Source organism: Ambystoma mexicanum, chromosome 2p (genome assembly GCF_040938575.1).
Source record: "Ambystoma mexicanum isolate Mex_15411 chromosome 2p, UKY_AmexF1_1, whole genome shotgun sequence".
In the NCBI taxonomy this organism is placed as follows: domain Eukaryota; kingdom Metazoa; phylum Chordata; class Amphibia; order Caudata; family Ambystomatidae; genus Ambystoma; species Ambystoma mexicanum.
In genome coordinates this window covers 1,176,937,550-1,176,951,308 of record NC_090923.1, presented here as the reverse complement: position 1 = coordinate 1,176,951,308, position 13,759 = coordinate 1,176,937,550, and positions in this window count along the sequence as shown.

The window sequence follows — 13,759 nt, the reverse complement described above, 5'->3', positions numbered from 1 at the left end:
TAGATGTAATGGACGCAGGAAAGACGATGTTAAAGCATAAGGAAACATTAATATGAGACAAGATGGAAGTAACCAATCAGTTAAACATGTGTAAATAGGCTTGGAAAGCAAGAAGCTAAGAAAACGATACTGCTTGCAATGCTTAGTAGAAGAATAGAGCGGCAAGCGCCACCTATATCTACCTCAATAAGGCACGCTATACAAGTGCAATTCCATTTTGTAAAGCAGAATTGTGCCCAGGCTGCCAGATGCCTAACAGGCCAAGTTTCATAACCCAACCAGAATCAAGAGAAGGAGATGAATCGAAACTCAACAAAGAGCGTCTCATGCCGGGGAAATCGAGGTCATCCAGAGAAAGGGAGGAGAGCGTCAGCTAACAAGATTCAAACTTCAGAGCATACCAGCCTGCACCGTGAAGGTCAAGATAAGGGGGGCCCAGGCAGGAGGCGAGGCTAAAGAAGAACAAATGCACGAAAAGCTGGAAGCTGAAGCAGAATCATGGTGGACTAACACGTGATCAGCCAGGCGTGAAGGGGTACCACGTCCTGATGTCACCCAGAACCCGAGGATGCCATAACTTTTCCTGATAAGAGGCTACAGTCTCGAGGCCATACCCAGCCAACCAATTGACACATAGCCCTAAAATATTGATTGATGGAAGGGAAGCAGAGTGAAACTTGGGACACCAGGCACCTGGGTGTCCATTCTGCATGCTGCTAGTTAAAAGTGGAGATTTATGTCTAGGGGTGTAACCTGCCCAATCACAATGGACCAAGTTATCTAGGGTCCTATAGATCATAGAACCAATGAGACGTCGTACTTGTAGTGACGTCTATCACGGGTGTTGTAGAGGGAGGGGCGTAGAGACCCCCCGATACGAGTTATCCAGTCCTCATGCTCTATTATCATATACAGATATAGCACCTATACTAAAGTTACCTTTCCTAACCAATTATATTGCATGTCGAGTTTTTGTAGAATTAGACGTCAATGATGACGCATTTTATGCATAAAGGTTGCTGCTCAACTGAAGTTCGAGGAAGTCGGAGCGAGACAGGTGATCACAACGATGCTGATTCCCAACTGCTTCCCCGTTTGATGTACTTGTCATTAAACAGACTTCCCTTTGCCAAATCCTCATTATTGAGTCATGTTGGAGTAAATGAATTCTGCACCCCCTTTCCTCACATGGTGCAGTTACCTTATTTCACAGTTTCTAGAGGGTGAGCGCTGACCTATGGGCCCCATCAGTGGATTTCTCTCCTCTTGAACAATGTCACATCCAATAAACGGCTGAAAAAGGTCACCTGACCCCCTGCCCGTCACATGTCCTTCCAGAGATTGGAGGATGGCCTGGGCCCGGCCCCAGTTCCAAAGATCCCAGATTTTGGGAACAAGTTTATCATCCAGACAGACGTTTATGAATTCAGCATTGGTGCAGTATTAGCACAACTGAACTCTGATGTGTAGACCAACATTGTGCGTACCAGAACAAGCGAGAGTGCAACAAGATCATCATTGTTTGGGCAGTATGCAAGTTGAAACCCTACATATTTGGGTCTCACTTCACAGTCCAAACCGACCACAGACCTCTGAGGTTGCTCATGGCCATGCAGAGAAGAGAACCCCAAGTTACTCTGTTGAGCCATAATCCTACAGGGATTGGACATGGACATCCCACACAAACCTATGGCAGGGTGTGAACCTGGAGGACCAGGTATCCTCTTTGATCTCTTTGCAAGGGCAGGTAACACCCTCCACCCAGAACAGCCAGAGAGCAGGCAGCTATCCTGGGCCCGGGCGCCAAGAGAGCACACTAATTCAAAAGGAGTAGCCTCACACCAGGGTGCTGCATCTCTAAAGGACTTTGTTCTCAGTAAGAAGGAAAGGGGATTATAGACAGGCGAGCTCTGGTCAAGGGAAGGAGGCTTCCACCATCTGGTCTAGGGAAGGAGGCTTCCACCATCTTAATTCTCACAGTCTCTCGCTCTCATTCCTGTTCCCTCCACTTCCTCTGGAGCAAAGTACTTTCAGAAGGGCAAAGTCCACTACGCCCAAGAGCAAGGATTGGACCACTAAGGCAGGCTAGCTTTAGTTCAATCACCCGATGACTTTTGCCCTTAAAAGGGGTCTTCCACCCTTTTAGTAGATTCGCTCAGATCCTCTCAGATCATTTAAAGCCGCAGATTTGTTCTCAAAATCTCACTGGACTTCCTATGGGAGAGTTGCACTCTCCAAAGCCCTTAGCCTGAGGCGAAGAAGGAATCATCAAAGACAGAAGGAAGATCTTTCCCTACCGCTCCCAAGGCACATCAGGCATGACCCTGAACGGAACCATCCTCTCCTCGAGTCCTCCTGACTGGGCCTCACAACAACTCGAGGACCAGGCAGCCAGAGCTCCCTGTTCTATCGAACCAGTCACCCCATGCTCACTGCAATCTGGAACAAGAGGGAAATCGCTGGCGCTGGTTGCTGTACTCACAACATCAAACATTGCTTGCACCTTCAACCAGCTCGACACTGCATCATGTCCCAACTAAAGCTTGTCACCGGATAGGCCCCAAGCGACTGCTCAAAGCCAGGACCTGAACCGAATCACTGGAAAGTCACACACTGACTCTTACCGGGGGTTACAATCATGGCTCGACCCAGCTAGCCCTTGAACTGCCACCTCATTGATCGCACCTTAGATCACAGTCGCCAACTGACTCGAACAGCAGGGGCGTCAATCATCAACCCCTCCCAGTGGCTAAAGTCCGACTCAGACTGGCCAACTGTGATGCATTCCTGGGACCGCCCTGACTTGAATCTTTGAAAGTCCCTCTTCTACCGCAGAGCACACGCAATAGCACCTACTCAACGTCCACTTTCTGCCGGGGCCTCCACGAACCTACCCACTTAGCCTGTTCAGCTTGCATCTTCGTTAGACCCTGGATCTGACTGTCAGCGCACCCAGAACTGAATCCAGGTACTCTTGACTCTGAACTGCCCCCACCCTCATCCACTTGGACCGTAGAGACTGGTTTAGGTCATGATCTCTCCTGTTTTCAACAAGAAATCCTTTACTGGGGCTAGTACTTTAACTACCATGCTCAAGAGTGCTACTTTCTTCAGAACTTCTCTTCTCTTCCTTTCGGGTGGGTTATTGTGTACTATGTTTCTAATCGTTCTACGTGCAGATGGTGTGTTTGATTAAAGTATATACATTTTGATGGAACCTTGATTGGACTTTCTCTTTATTTTGTGATACTGTGTTGTTTGGGTCACTACTGGTTCACATTCACACCCCTCCAAAGTATAGCCTTCACTCGGACCACATTACCACGAAAGGCTAAAAAGGTATATCTCTTACCTGTCTCGTTTGACCTTTATGATTGTGTTGGCTTTTGGTTTGTAGAAGTGCAAGAACGGAGTGGGCCATTTTACCCCTACTCACCCTTGTACTCCTGTGGAGCAGAATCCAAATAATCACACGTGAAACTTGTTATTGAATCATAATTTTGTCAGTATGTTTGACCTGCTAGTAATAGACGCAAGGTTCATCCAGATCTCCGAAAGACTAGTTCCTTCAGCAAGATCCTAATATGTATGAGCGACAGTAGCTTTGCTGCTCCATCCTGTGCTAGGATGTCGAGTATTGCTTCTCTATATTTTCCGTGTTGCCTAGGTGACCATATGTGGCCCAATACAGCACCGATTTACCCTGTAATTCATGCGAGATACCTCTCAAATCAGCTCCCATTTTTGTAGGTACATTTTGAGTTCCCTTGGGAAGACCTCAACAGCTTCTTTATACATTTATTTTGAAAAAAATATTCGTTTTGGCATTTTCCTGAAGCCCCATATTTCAAAACCATACATTTCTCCATTTCTTGTCTGCATTTTATAGATGTTAAGATAAGGGCTAGCTACATAATTCCCATGCGTGACAGCAAATGTGTAGTACATTGCTTGTACGGTGTAGTCTTAGGTACGACTTCTCCTATTGTGTATCCAAAGTATCTTTCAAATGACAGATCCAAATAGTACTAAGTAGATACTTGTTCAATCAATTTATCCGAATAGATTGATATCCTAGAAACCTTTTTCCAGGGTGGCCCAAACAATATCAATTTTGTTTTGGTGTAGTTATTTTCCATGCCATTTTCAGTATAGAAATGGTGAAAAGGTTGGTATCCAGTGAAAATAATGAATAGTTGTTAACGAATAACATTTTTAAGGACATGGAACTACTGAAAAAACACTGCATTTATATTAAAAATATATATGGGGTGGGGAAAGGCATTAAAAGGGGTGGGGAGGGGGTTGGGGTCTGATATTAATGGATATTAAAGAGAAATGGAGGTTTAGGAGGGACCAGCCCCCCCAAAAAAAAAGAAACATCTGTATTTTTTCTGCATTTCCATGTCTTTAAAAATGTTTTTGTTAAAACATTTTTCGTTGAAATCACGGATCCAAAAACTTTTATTTGCGCTTTCAGTCTTAGAATTAAGGATAGCATTATCTGATAAAGAATCTTAACCTAATTTGGGTGCAGTCAATTACTGTTATAAGATCTAGTACAGGACAGACAGAAAAGTGTTGGTGCCAAAACACACCCTTGTCATACACCCTTTTGGACTAGCAATGGCTCCAGTGAACTACGGCTTATAAAGGTATTAGTTATCTAAGTAGCAGCAAAGGGATGCCCATTTGCTGCAGCCTTTCCGGTTGCTTGGCCAGTAGAACACAATCCAAAGCAGCCGTTAGGTCTATAAAAGAACATACAAAATGATTTTCCTCGAAATTACATATCTCATTAGAAGAAGATAAAGCCTAAAACACTGATCAGTTGTGCTCATCTCACACTGGAATCTCACTTGTGAGTGGTGCATGTCTTTCTACTTCTCCACCCAATCATTAAGTCAACCCAATAAAACACCTATGCCTAGCAGAGATATTGGTCTATAATAGATTAGCTAATCTCTGCCATCTTTTATGTAAATCAGGATAATGCATGCATTTAACTAAGATTCAGAAACAATTGATGAAGCTGCAATAGCATTGAATAAATGCACAAAACCAGGAGCCCAGTGTTGTATATAGTTTGTTAGGACGTTTATTTATTGACATCTGAATTGTAATTGGCACCCTGCCTGCAACCGCGTGGATTGAGAACGTTTACTTAGAAAGCTGTGTGGGAGTTCTATGGAACGGTTGTAGCTAGTGAAACAACGGGTGGCTGACAGCGGCGGATGCAATGCAGGGCGCCGGGTCATCTATAAATAAAGTATTCTTTACTTTTACCTCATTGAGGGTTTCCTCAATACTTCATTTGGCGACGAGGATTGACCCGGTGCCCAGACCCACATCGAGAAAAGAGCTGCTGCTCCGAGCGATATGTTTCGCTTGTGCTGTGCATAATCCCCAAACTGCATTTCATCAGAAGTGAGAAAGCCTGGAGGTGCGCAACGGAGGCATAGTTAATGGCCATTTGACTGGCAGATAAGTGGATTTTGGGGAAGACGCGCTTTGGAAATGCAGCGTTGGTCCTGAATGCAAACGTTAGAGAAAAGGACAAAGAAAACATCACGATGTCATGTTACGGGACGCCATTTTGATTTATTCCAGGAAGTCAGGCAGAGACTTCCTAAGCACTCTTCATCCTCGTCCCAATACAAGTTTTTTTTCCTTTCAGTTTGATTCGGGAATATTTGGAAACTAAACTTCGGAAGCTTTTGACGACAATTGAGGATAAAACAGTGGACATTTTAGTGCAGACAATTACCAAAGACAGGAGAAACACAGATGGCCATGCATGGTATCAGCATTCAGCCACCAGCGAGTTTTCTTCCAACTCCGGGCCAGCCTGTTGTGGTTTGGTCAGAATGGAAGGAGTTCTGGATAAATTACATCCAGACAGTAGAGCAAGAAGGGTTGACGCCCCACAAGAAGAAACTACTGTTACTTCATGCATTAGGTTTGGAGGGTCAGAGGAAGTATAGAGAGCTTCCAGAATTACCTGTGGATGAGGCAGGTGATAGCGATGAACATGATAAAGCCTTGAGGCAGCTAGATAAATACTACGCCCCAGAGACTAATGTGGCAATCAATAGATTCAAATTCTATACGAGGACTCAAAGGGAGCAGGAACGTATAGAAGAATATGTCTCAGCTTTAAGGTTGTTGGCTCGCACATGTCATTTTGGAAATGGAATCACCCTGGATGAACTCATCAGAGATCAGGTCATAATTCATACCAGAGACTCGCTGATACAGGACAGGTTATGGATGATTGGAAATCCGTCCCTCCCTGAGACTATCGCTATTGCAAAAAGGATTGAACACAGCCAGCTGTGCTAGAAAGCGATGAAGTCTAAGAAACAAGAGGCTACACAAAACTTATTGCAGACCAGCAACAAAAACATTAAAGAGTCGGAGGATCAAGGTCTAGTGAATGCTGTACGCACCAGAGAACGGTCTGAAACGGTCACGAATTGCTACAACAAGACCAAAGGATCAGAAAACAAAGAAGGGTGAGGGAACCTTTCTAGAGGAAAATTCTGGAAAAAAACTGAGTCCAAGATTCAGCCTCCACAGACAGGAGATGGTGACAGGTGTTTCAATTGTGGTAGATTGGGCCATTATGCTTGCTCCAGAAATTGCCCTGCAATTGGTCAAAAATGTGGAAATTGCGGGATGAAAGGTCACTTTGCGGTTGTTTGCAGACGGAAAAAGAGAGTGTCAGCAATACAAGAGGAAGGTGATTAATCTGATGGAGAGAGAGTATGATTCATGAGCCACCTAGAGGGGAGTTTTAAGTGCCCAGGTTGCGAAGTCATTATAGATAATTGGAAATTGAAAGTTAAAGTTGATAGTTGTTCACCTTGGACCATCATTACAAAGAAGACTTGGCAGAAACTCATTGCAGAAGGCCTCAGATGTCATTTAAAGACACCAGACAAAGAATCCAGATGGATTCGAAGGATCAAAAATACAGATCGTGGGTTGGTTCTTCGGCATTATTCAGTTCAAAGATAGACATGCTCAAGTAAAGATTTATGTGGCTGAAAATGGAGTGAACATAATGGGTTGAAGAGATCAAGCAGCGCCAAGAATACAATTAGATCCATGCGAGGAGGAGCAGATCCTGATTGTGAACAGCAGTAGTGATCAAAAGAAGAAAACAAAGGTGAATCCTGATGAGATTTTCCAAGCTAAATTAGGTTTGCTGAAAAATTTTGCTCACAGAATAAAACTCAAGCGAGGAGCATTACCAGTGACACACACAAAAGCCAGACCAATACCTTTCGCGCTTACAGATAAAGTAGAGGAAGAATTGGGAAGATTGGAGATGGAGGGAGTAATTGAAAAGATTGAATCATCACAATGGGTGTGTCCCATTGTAGCCATAAAGAAAAACGGGAAGCCAAGGATATGTGTGGATCTCAGAGCTGTGAACAAAAACATCACCACAGACATATTTCCCGTAACAATAATATCGGAGATGCTGAACAGTATTGGAGGAGCAGATACATTCTCCACGTTGGATTTCTCAAATGCATACCACCAGATATCACTCACGGAGGACTGCAGAGATATTACTGCGTTTATCACGCCGATTGGGTTATATAGATACAAGCGGATGCCTTTCGGATTGGCCTCCGTGGCAGCAGTGTTCCAGAGAGTTATGACATGTGTTGAAGGGTTTATCTGGAACTTTTTTTGTACCAGGATGATATAATAATTTTTGGGAGAGGTTCTGAGGAGCATGGCAGAAGGTTGAATGAGGCGTTGTCAAGATTGGATGCCAGTGGGTTGAAAGTGGAGAAAAGTAAATGCAAATTCAAAGTGAAAGAGTTGAATAAGCCCAAAACAGAGGCGATGAAAGCGATTAAAGATTCGCCTGACCCCACTAATAAGGAAGAACTCAGGTCATTTCTTGGGTTGTGCGAATATTATAATAAGTTTGTAAAGAATTTCGCCAGTGTTACTGAGCCTTTGAGGAAACTAATGAAAAAGGATGTGAGAATTGAGTGGGATGATGAGTGTAAAAAAGCAACTGAATCCAAAGCAGGAATTTGTGGAGCTGTAGAATTGGGAGGGTTTGAATTTGGAAGACAGACTAGAGTTACGGTAGATGCTAGTGGTAGTGGTTTGGGGGCAGTTTTATCACAGATCACAGAAGATATATACTTTGAAAGAGTCATACATTGCGCATCCAGAGCGATCTCTGATACTGAAAGCAGTAATTTAGTCATTGAAAGAGAGATGCTAGCCTGTGTTTGGGCAGTTAATTACTTTAGGAAGTATTTGTGGGGAAGCAAATTTGTAGTACAAACTGATCACAAACCATTGGTAGAAGCGCTCACTGTACGAGGAATGTGTAGAGCCTCTCCAAGATTGGCCAGATTGAGTCTCAGATTACAAGATTATCACTTTGTGGTAAAGTATGTTCCAGGAAAGAGGAATGCGATAGCTGATTTTTTGTCTAGGTTACCCTTAGTAGATAGTAACATTCAGTTTGATGAAAATAGTGAAGTAGTAGCAACAGTTTTTGAGGTAACGTCAAAGGAAATGTGGTTAAGTGAAATTACCAAGGATACTACTCTAAATAACGTCATGAGATATGCCAAGTCGGGTTGGCCGAAAAGAAATTAGTTGGTGATGAATGTGTAAAATTTCGGGAAATACGAGAAGAATTGTCTACAGAGGATGATCTGTTAGTAAGAGGAGAGAAATTAATTCCTCCACAGGTTTTACGCAAGGAGTTAATTGAAAAGGCACATCAAGGGCATTCAGGTATAACAGGGACAACATATAATGTAAGAGTGAAATATTGGTGGCCTGGTTTGAATTTGATGGTGGAAAGGTTTGTCAGAAATTGTTGGCCATGTCAGAATAGCGACAAAAGTTGCAAAAGTTACAAAGTGGAATCAATTAACATGTCCAAGGGGGAAGCACCATGGGACAGGTTGGGTATTGACATAGTAGGACCTTATGGAGATTTAGGACAAGTGGGTACATTTCTGATTGAATTGGTGGACTATTTTTCAGGTTGGTTGGAGGTCAAATTGGTAAGTAAAGTTGATTCCGGTGAGATAATAACATTTTTGATACTAATCTTTATGAGGGAAGGCTACCAGAAAGTCATAATTAGTGATAATGGGGTACAGTTCAGAAGTAAAGACATGAAAGATTTTGCTGTACATTCTGGGATTGATTGGAGATTCTCAGCATATTATCACCCTCAAACCAGCGGTTTGGTTGAAAGATGCAATAGAGTCATAGTGGAGACAGTGGAACAAGCTTTGAGAAATAATATGCATGTTGATGAGGCGCTCAAAGAGAAAGTATGGAGCAGCAGAGTTTCTGTCAGGAGGGACACAGGAAAGTCTCCATTTGAGATGATGAGAGGCAGAGTGCCAAACACTTTGCTCAATCCGGTTTGGGTCAACTATAGGAGGAAGGAAGGGTGTGACAATAATGTAGAAGTTGACAGGAGAAAGCATTTTCAACAGAGCAGGTTGAAAATTGTCCCGGGTGATTTTGAAAGAATTAAAAAGGGACGAAACGTAAGGAAAGGTGAATCTAAATACTCTAATCCTGTAAAGGTAGTTGAAGTGTTCAATAGGGCTGTTGAAGTTCTAGGTGGTTCAGTTTGGAATTTGGATAGGATTAGTAAATGTGATTGGAGGAATGAAGGTACTGTGGAGGAATGGAGGAAGAAGAGAAATAACAGAAGAGCAATCAATTTATTTGAGGATGATTTACAGTCAGAAAGTGGCGATATGAATGAGCAGCATGGAAGTAAGATGGGAAGTGAGATGGGAAATGGGTATGTGCATGGAGATGGCAGAGTGAATGAACAACATGGATGCGAGATGGGAGCTGGATATGTACATCCAGAATATCATACCATTGATGATATTGATGGAAGAGTTGTTTAAGTTGCAAGAGTCAGAAAACCACTAGTTTGGTCTAAAGATTGTGTTATGGATGAATAGTTTAAAATTACTAGTAGTTTAATCTTCTAATCAAAAGTTTTGTTTGGAAGTTAATGTGTATTGAGAATAATTTAACATGTTCTTTATGTTTTTATCTTATTTTATGATTAAAATTTGTTTGTTTTCTTTTCCATTTTTTTGTTTTATAAGGAAGTGGATAGTGTTGTATATAGTTTGTTTGGACATTTATTTATTGACGTCTGAATTGAAATTGGCACCCTGCCTGCATCCGCGTGGATTGAGAATGTTTACTTAGAAAGCTGTGTGGGAGTTCTATGGAACGGTTGTAGCTAGTGAAACAACGGGTGCCTGACGGCGGCGGATGCACTGCAGGGCGCCGGGTCATCTATAAATAAAGTATTCTTTACTTTTACCTCATCGAGGGTTTCCTCAATACTTCACCCAAACAATAGCTAACGTTTTGCAAATATCTACCAGTTTTCTATCAGTCCCTTAAGCCTTCCTGCTTTTTTGGCATTTAATAGCAGTACATATCTCATCTAGCGTAAAAATGCAAGTACTAGTGATCCCTTTCTGAGAATGGAAAAGCATCCCCACCCAAAGGGCTAAGCTAACGTAAACGGGGTCCAGATGAGGGAGACATAGCCCTTTCAAGTGAGAATAACATCTCTCTTCTTCAATACTACAGATTAGCCTACATTGTGGGTCTAATGTCCCCTGCTAAATAATTTTCCAAAATGTTTAACAATCTGTCTTTGATTGCTTCCACTTTCCCTCAGCATCAGCTTTCTTTTTGCAAGATTGCCTAAGCAAGGGAACGGTATCCTGAATACAGCTCTCTGTAATTTTTAACGTGTGTATTAGCTTCTTTTCTGCAGGTCGGCAGTCATTGTCAAACCAATGAGTAGGTTTGATGGAAGCCAATTCCACTGCCTTTTTGGGTTTAGTAAAAAAATAAAACGGGTTGAATGGCCACAATCACATCCTTATATAAGTCTATCATCTCATTACTAATGCAGTATCTATTTTTAAGTACTATTTCCTGTATGGGCAGACCATTGTTATATATTAACAATCGTACATTATTGAAATCAATATCTGGCCACTTAACAGAACACCTCCTATTCCCTACTGTATTCATTTGTGTGTTTTGTCTTTCTGCACATCGATGGCCCAGATAACTATTATAAGACTATTCTAAAGCAATGGGACTATGGATCAGTCTTAGTCCGATCAACTTAAAACGTTTTTGCATTCCTCCACAATTATGTACATTGACTAATCTGTGGTCACTGTTAGAGAGCCTATTGCCTAATACATATGTGGGGGCTGCCAGGCTGTCGTTGTGGTCTTTCTGTCACAAGCACATCATTCTAGATTAAAAATGCCCGCTATGGAGGCCACCAGGAGGAGCAGGCAAAATGTAAGCCTGAGCGTCGCACTCCATCCCCTGCCTTCGTATTCAGAGTTGTAGCAGAGCAAGGGGCCCAGGACCCCAGGCAACGGGGCCGCTGAGCCTCGGACACAGTAGGGCACCATCTGGACCAGCGATAAGAGCAGGAACCCCAGGGAAGGCCGGGAACGAAGCGTGGTGGAAGCGCATCGGCACTTCAAGGGTTAACAGCCGCAGGGGGAATAGTTAACAGCTGACGCGGCGAGACCCCAAGGCGAGAAAGAGCACTCCGAGGGCGATACCGCCACACCTGTGGCGTGCTAAGCCTGGGTTTGGGTGGGGAGGAAAAGGAGATGACCCTAACGGCAACCCCTGCACGCACTGGGCTGAGAAAGCAAGGTGAAAGCAGTGATACGACAGTGGCGGAGCCATTGGCCGCATGGATGAATGGCCCTGTGAGGCTCCATCAAGAGGGAACGAACTCTGGTCAGGAACCCCTGCAAGCAGTGACAGCAGAGTGTGCCTGGAAGACAGAGGTGAGGAAGAGAGGGGGAGCAAAGTGAGCAGGGACCCCCGGGCAATTCCCTGGCAGCAGGGCTCTCAGTGAGGCGAGCGAAGGATGGAGCCTTCGAAAAACACCACCGCTGGCATCAAAGTGGGCTGGGCAGAGAGGACCCACCTGCTGATCCATCCTCCAAAAGGAGACCGGGTGGGAAGGAGGAGGAGCGAGGACTTCGCAGGTGAAGGTGGTGCCCTGCCCTAAGACCCACCAGAGAGGTGAAGGGGCCACACTGACACTGTGCACACGGCCCAACACAGGTCACAAAGAAGTAGTGCAGTGGAGACGGGGCCCCGTCAAGACTCACCCTAGGCGACGTGGAGAAACTACGCCCCACCCAGGGTGGACTGAAGAGCCCTGTGTGAGAGTGAACCCGAGCAAGCGCAGCAAGCAGAAACGACGCACATCAATAAGGACCGGGGGAGCAAAAGGAAGGTGCGAGACCCTATCAGTGGGGTCCAGGGGTGGGCCTCTGCTGGAGCAAGTGAGGAGCAACGTGCGGGGCCCCCACCAATATCTAGGCCAGAGCAACCCATGCATCCAGCCCCCCCCCCCACCGCACCACCCTGATCAGAAGCGGGCCCAAGTGGATCTACCCACCGGCAGAGAACCTAGGGGTATTGTAGCCCATGCGGGGAGGTAATAGGAAAGGAAGAATCTCCGGGATAGGAAAAGTGAACCCGTGGGGGCTGCACAGAGGCTACGAGAGAGAACATTGGCCGTGGAGACAAGCGCTGGTAAAGTGAGGGAGACCGACTAAGAAGGTCGGGAACCAGCGAGCAGCAGACGAAGGAGTGAAACAAAGAGAGAAAGAGGAGCATCGTACGGACACCTGTAGCAGATTGAATAGGGTGACACCGAGAGGGTGCCAGGACATAGGGGCGTGTGGGATCAATGACTTGGAGAGAGAAGTTCTCCCAGTACCAGTGCCACAGCAGTGTTGGAGGTGAAATGGAGAAGGAGAAGGAGACTACAGGGCCCCACTCAGCACTGCAGAGATGGGGACCATCAAGAGCGATATCCAGATGACCCTGAAAGAGATCGGGGGGATGAGAACAGATACAGGAGCCAAAGTGGCAGGCCTGTCAGCGAAAATGGACACACTGGAGGAGAGGCTCAATGGGGTGGAGGCGAATCAAACCTCCACAGGCATTCTTGAAGAGCAGATGGAGGTACAATTTCAGAACATTGAAAGAAGAGAAATTGAACTGGGCCTCAAACTGGATGACATTGAAAATAGGGAAAGGCGAAATAATCTCTGGTTCTTTGGCCTCAAAGAAAGGGAGGAGGAATCCGTGGTTGGACTCGAGAAGAAAATCCAAGAAGTCATAGGGATGGTCCTAGGAACAAAAGAAGGAGTACACGTGACCATGGGCAGAGTGCCACATGCAGAAGGATGTAGTAGATGGCCACGTTCTGTCCTGGTGAAACTTCATTATTACTGGGACAAAGTGAATATTCTGGATAAGGCCAAACACATGGGACTTATTGACTATGAGGACTACAGAGTGGCAATATTTCAAGATCTCTCGGCACAGACCCTCATGAGGCGGTAAAAGTGTTGCTCTCTTACAAAGTGGCTACAGGAGAAAGGAGTTCAATATAGATGGGGATACCTCTTTGCGCTAATATTTGAATGGGAAGGCGAAAGATTCCACCTGGTGTCGGAAGAAGACATTGTGGGAGCCACAGAAAGTCTGGTGGTATCCCGGGGGAATGGTACCACCTTGGAAGGAGAAGGGATGCAGAAGAGGAGAGAGATTTGGGGTCCACACGCGGGGCAGAGCCGTCGGAGAATGCAGGGGGCCAGGAAGCTTCAGAAACGTGAACAGCCCCTCTCCCAGAAGGAAAGTGGCATGA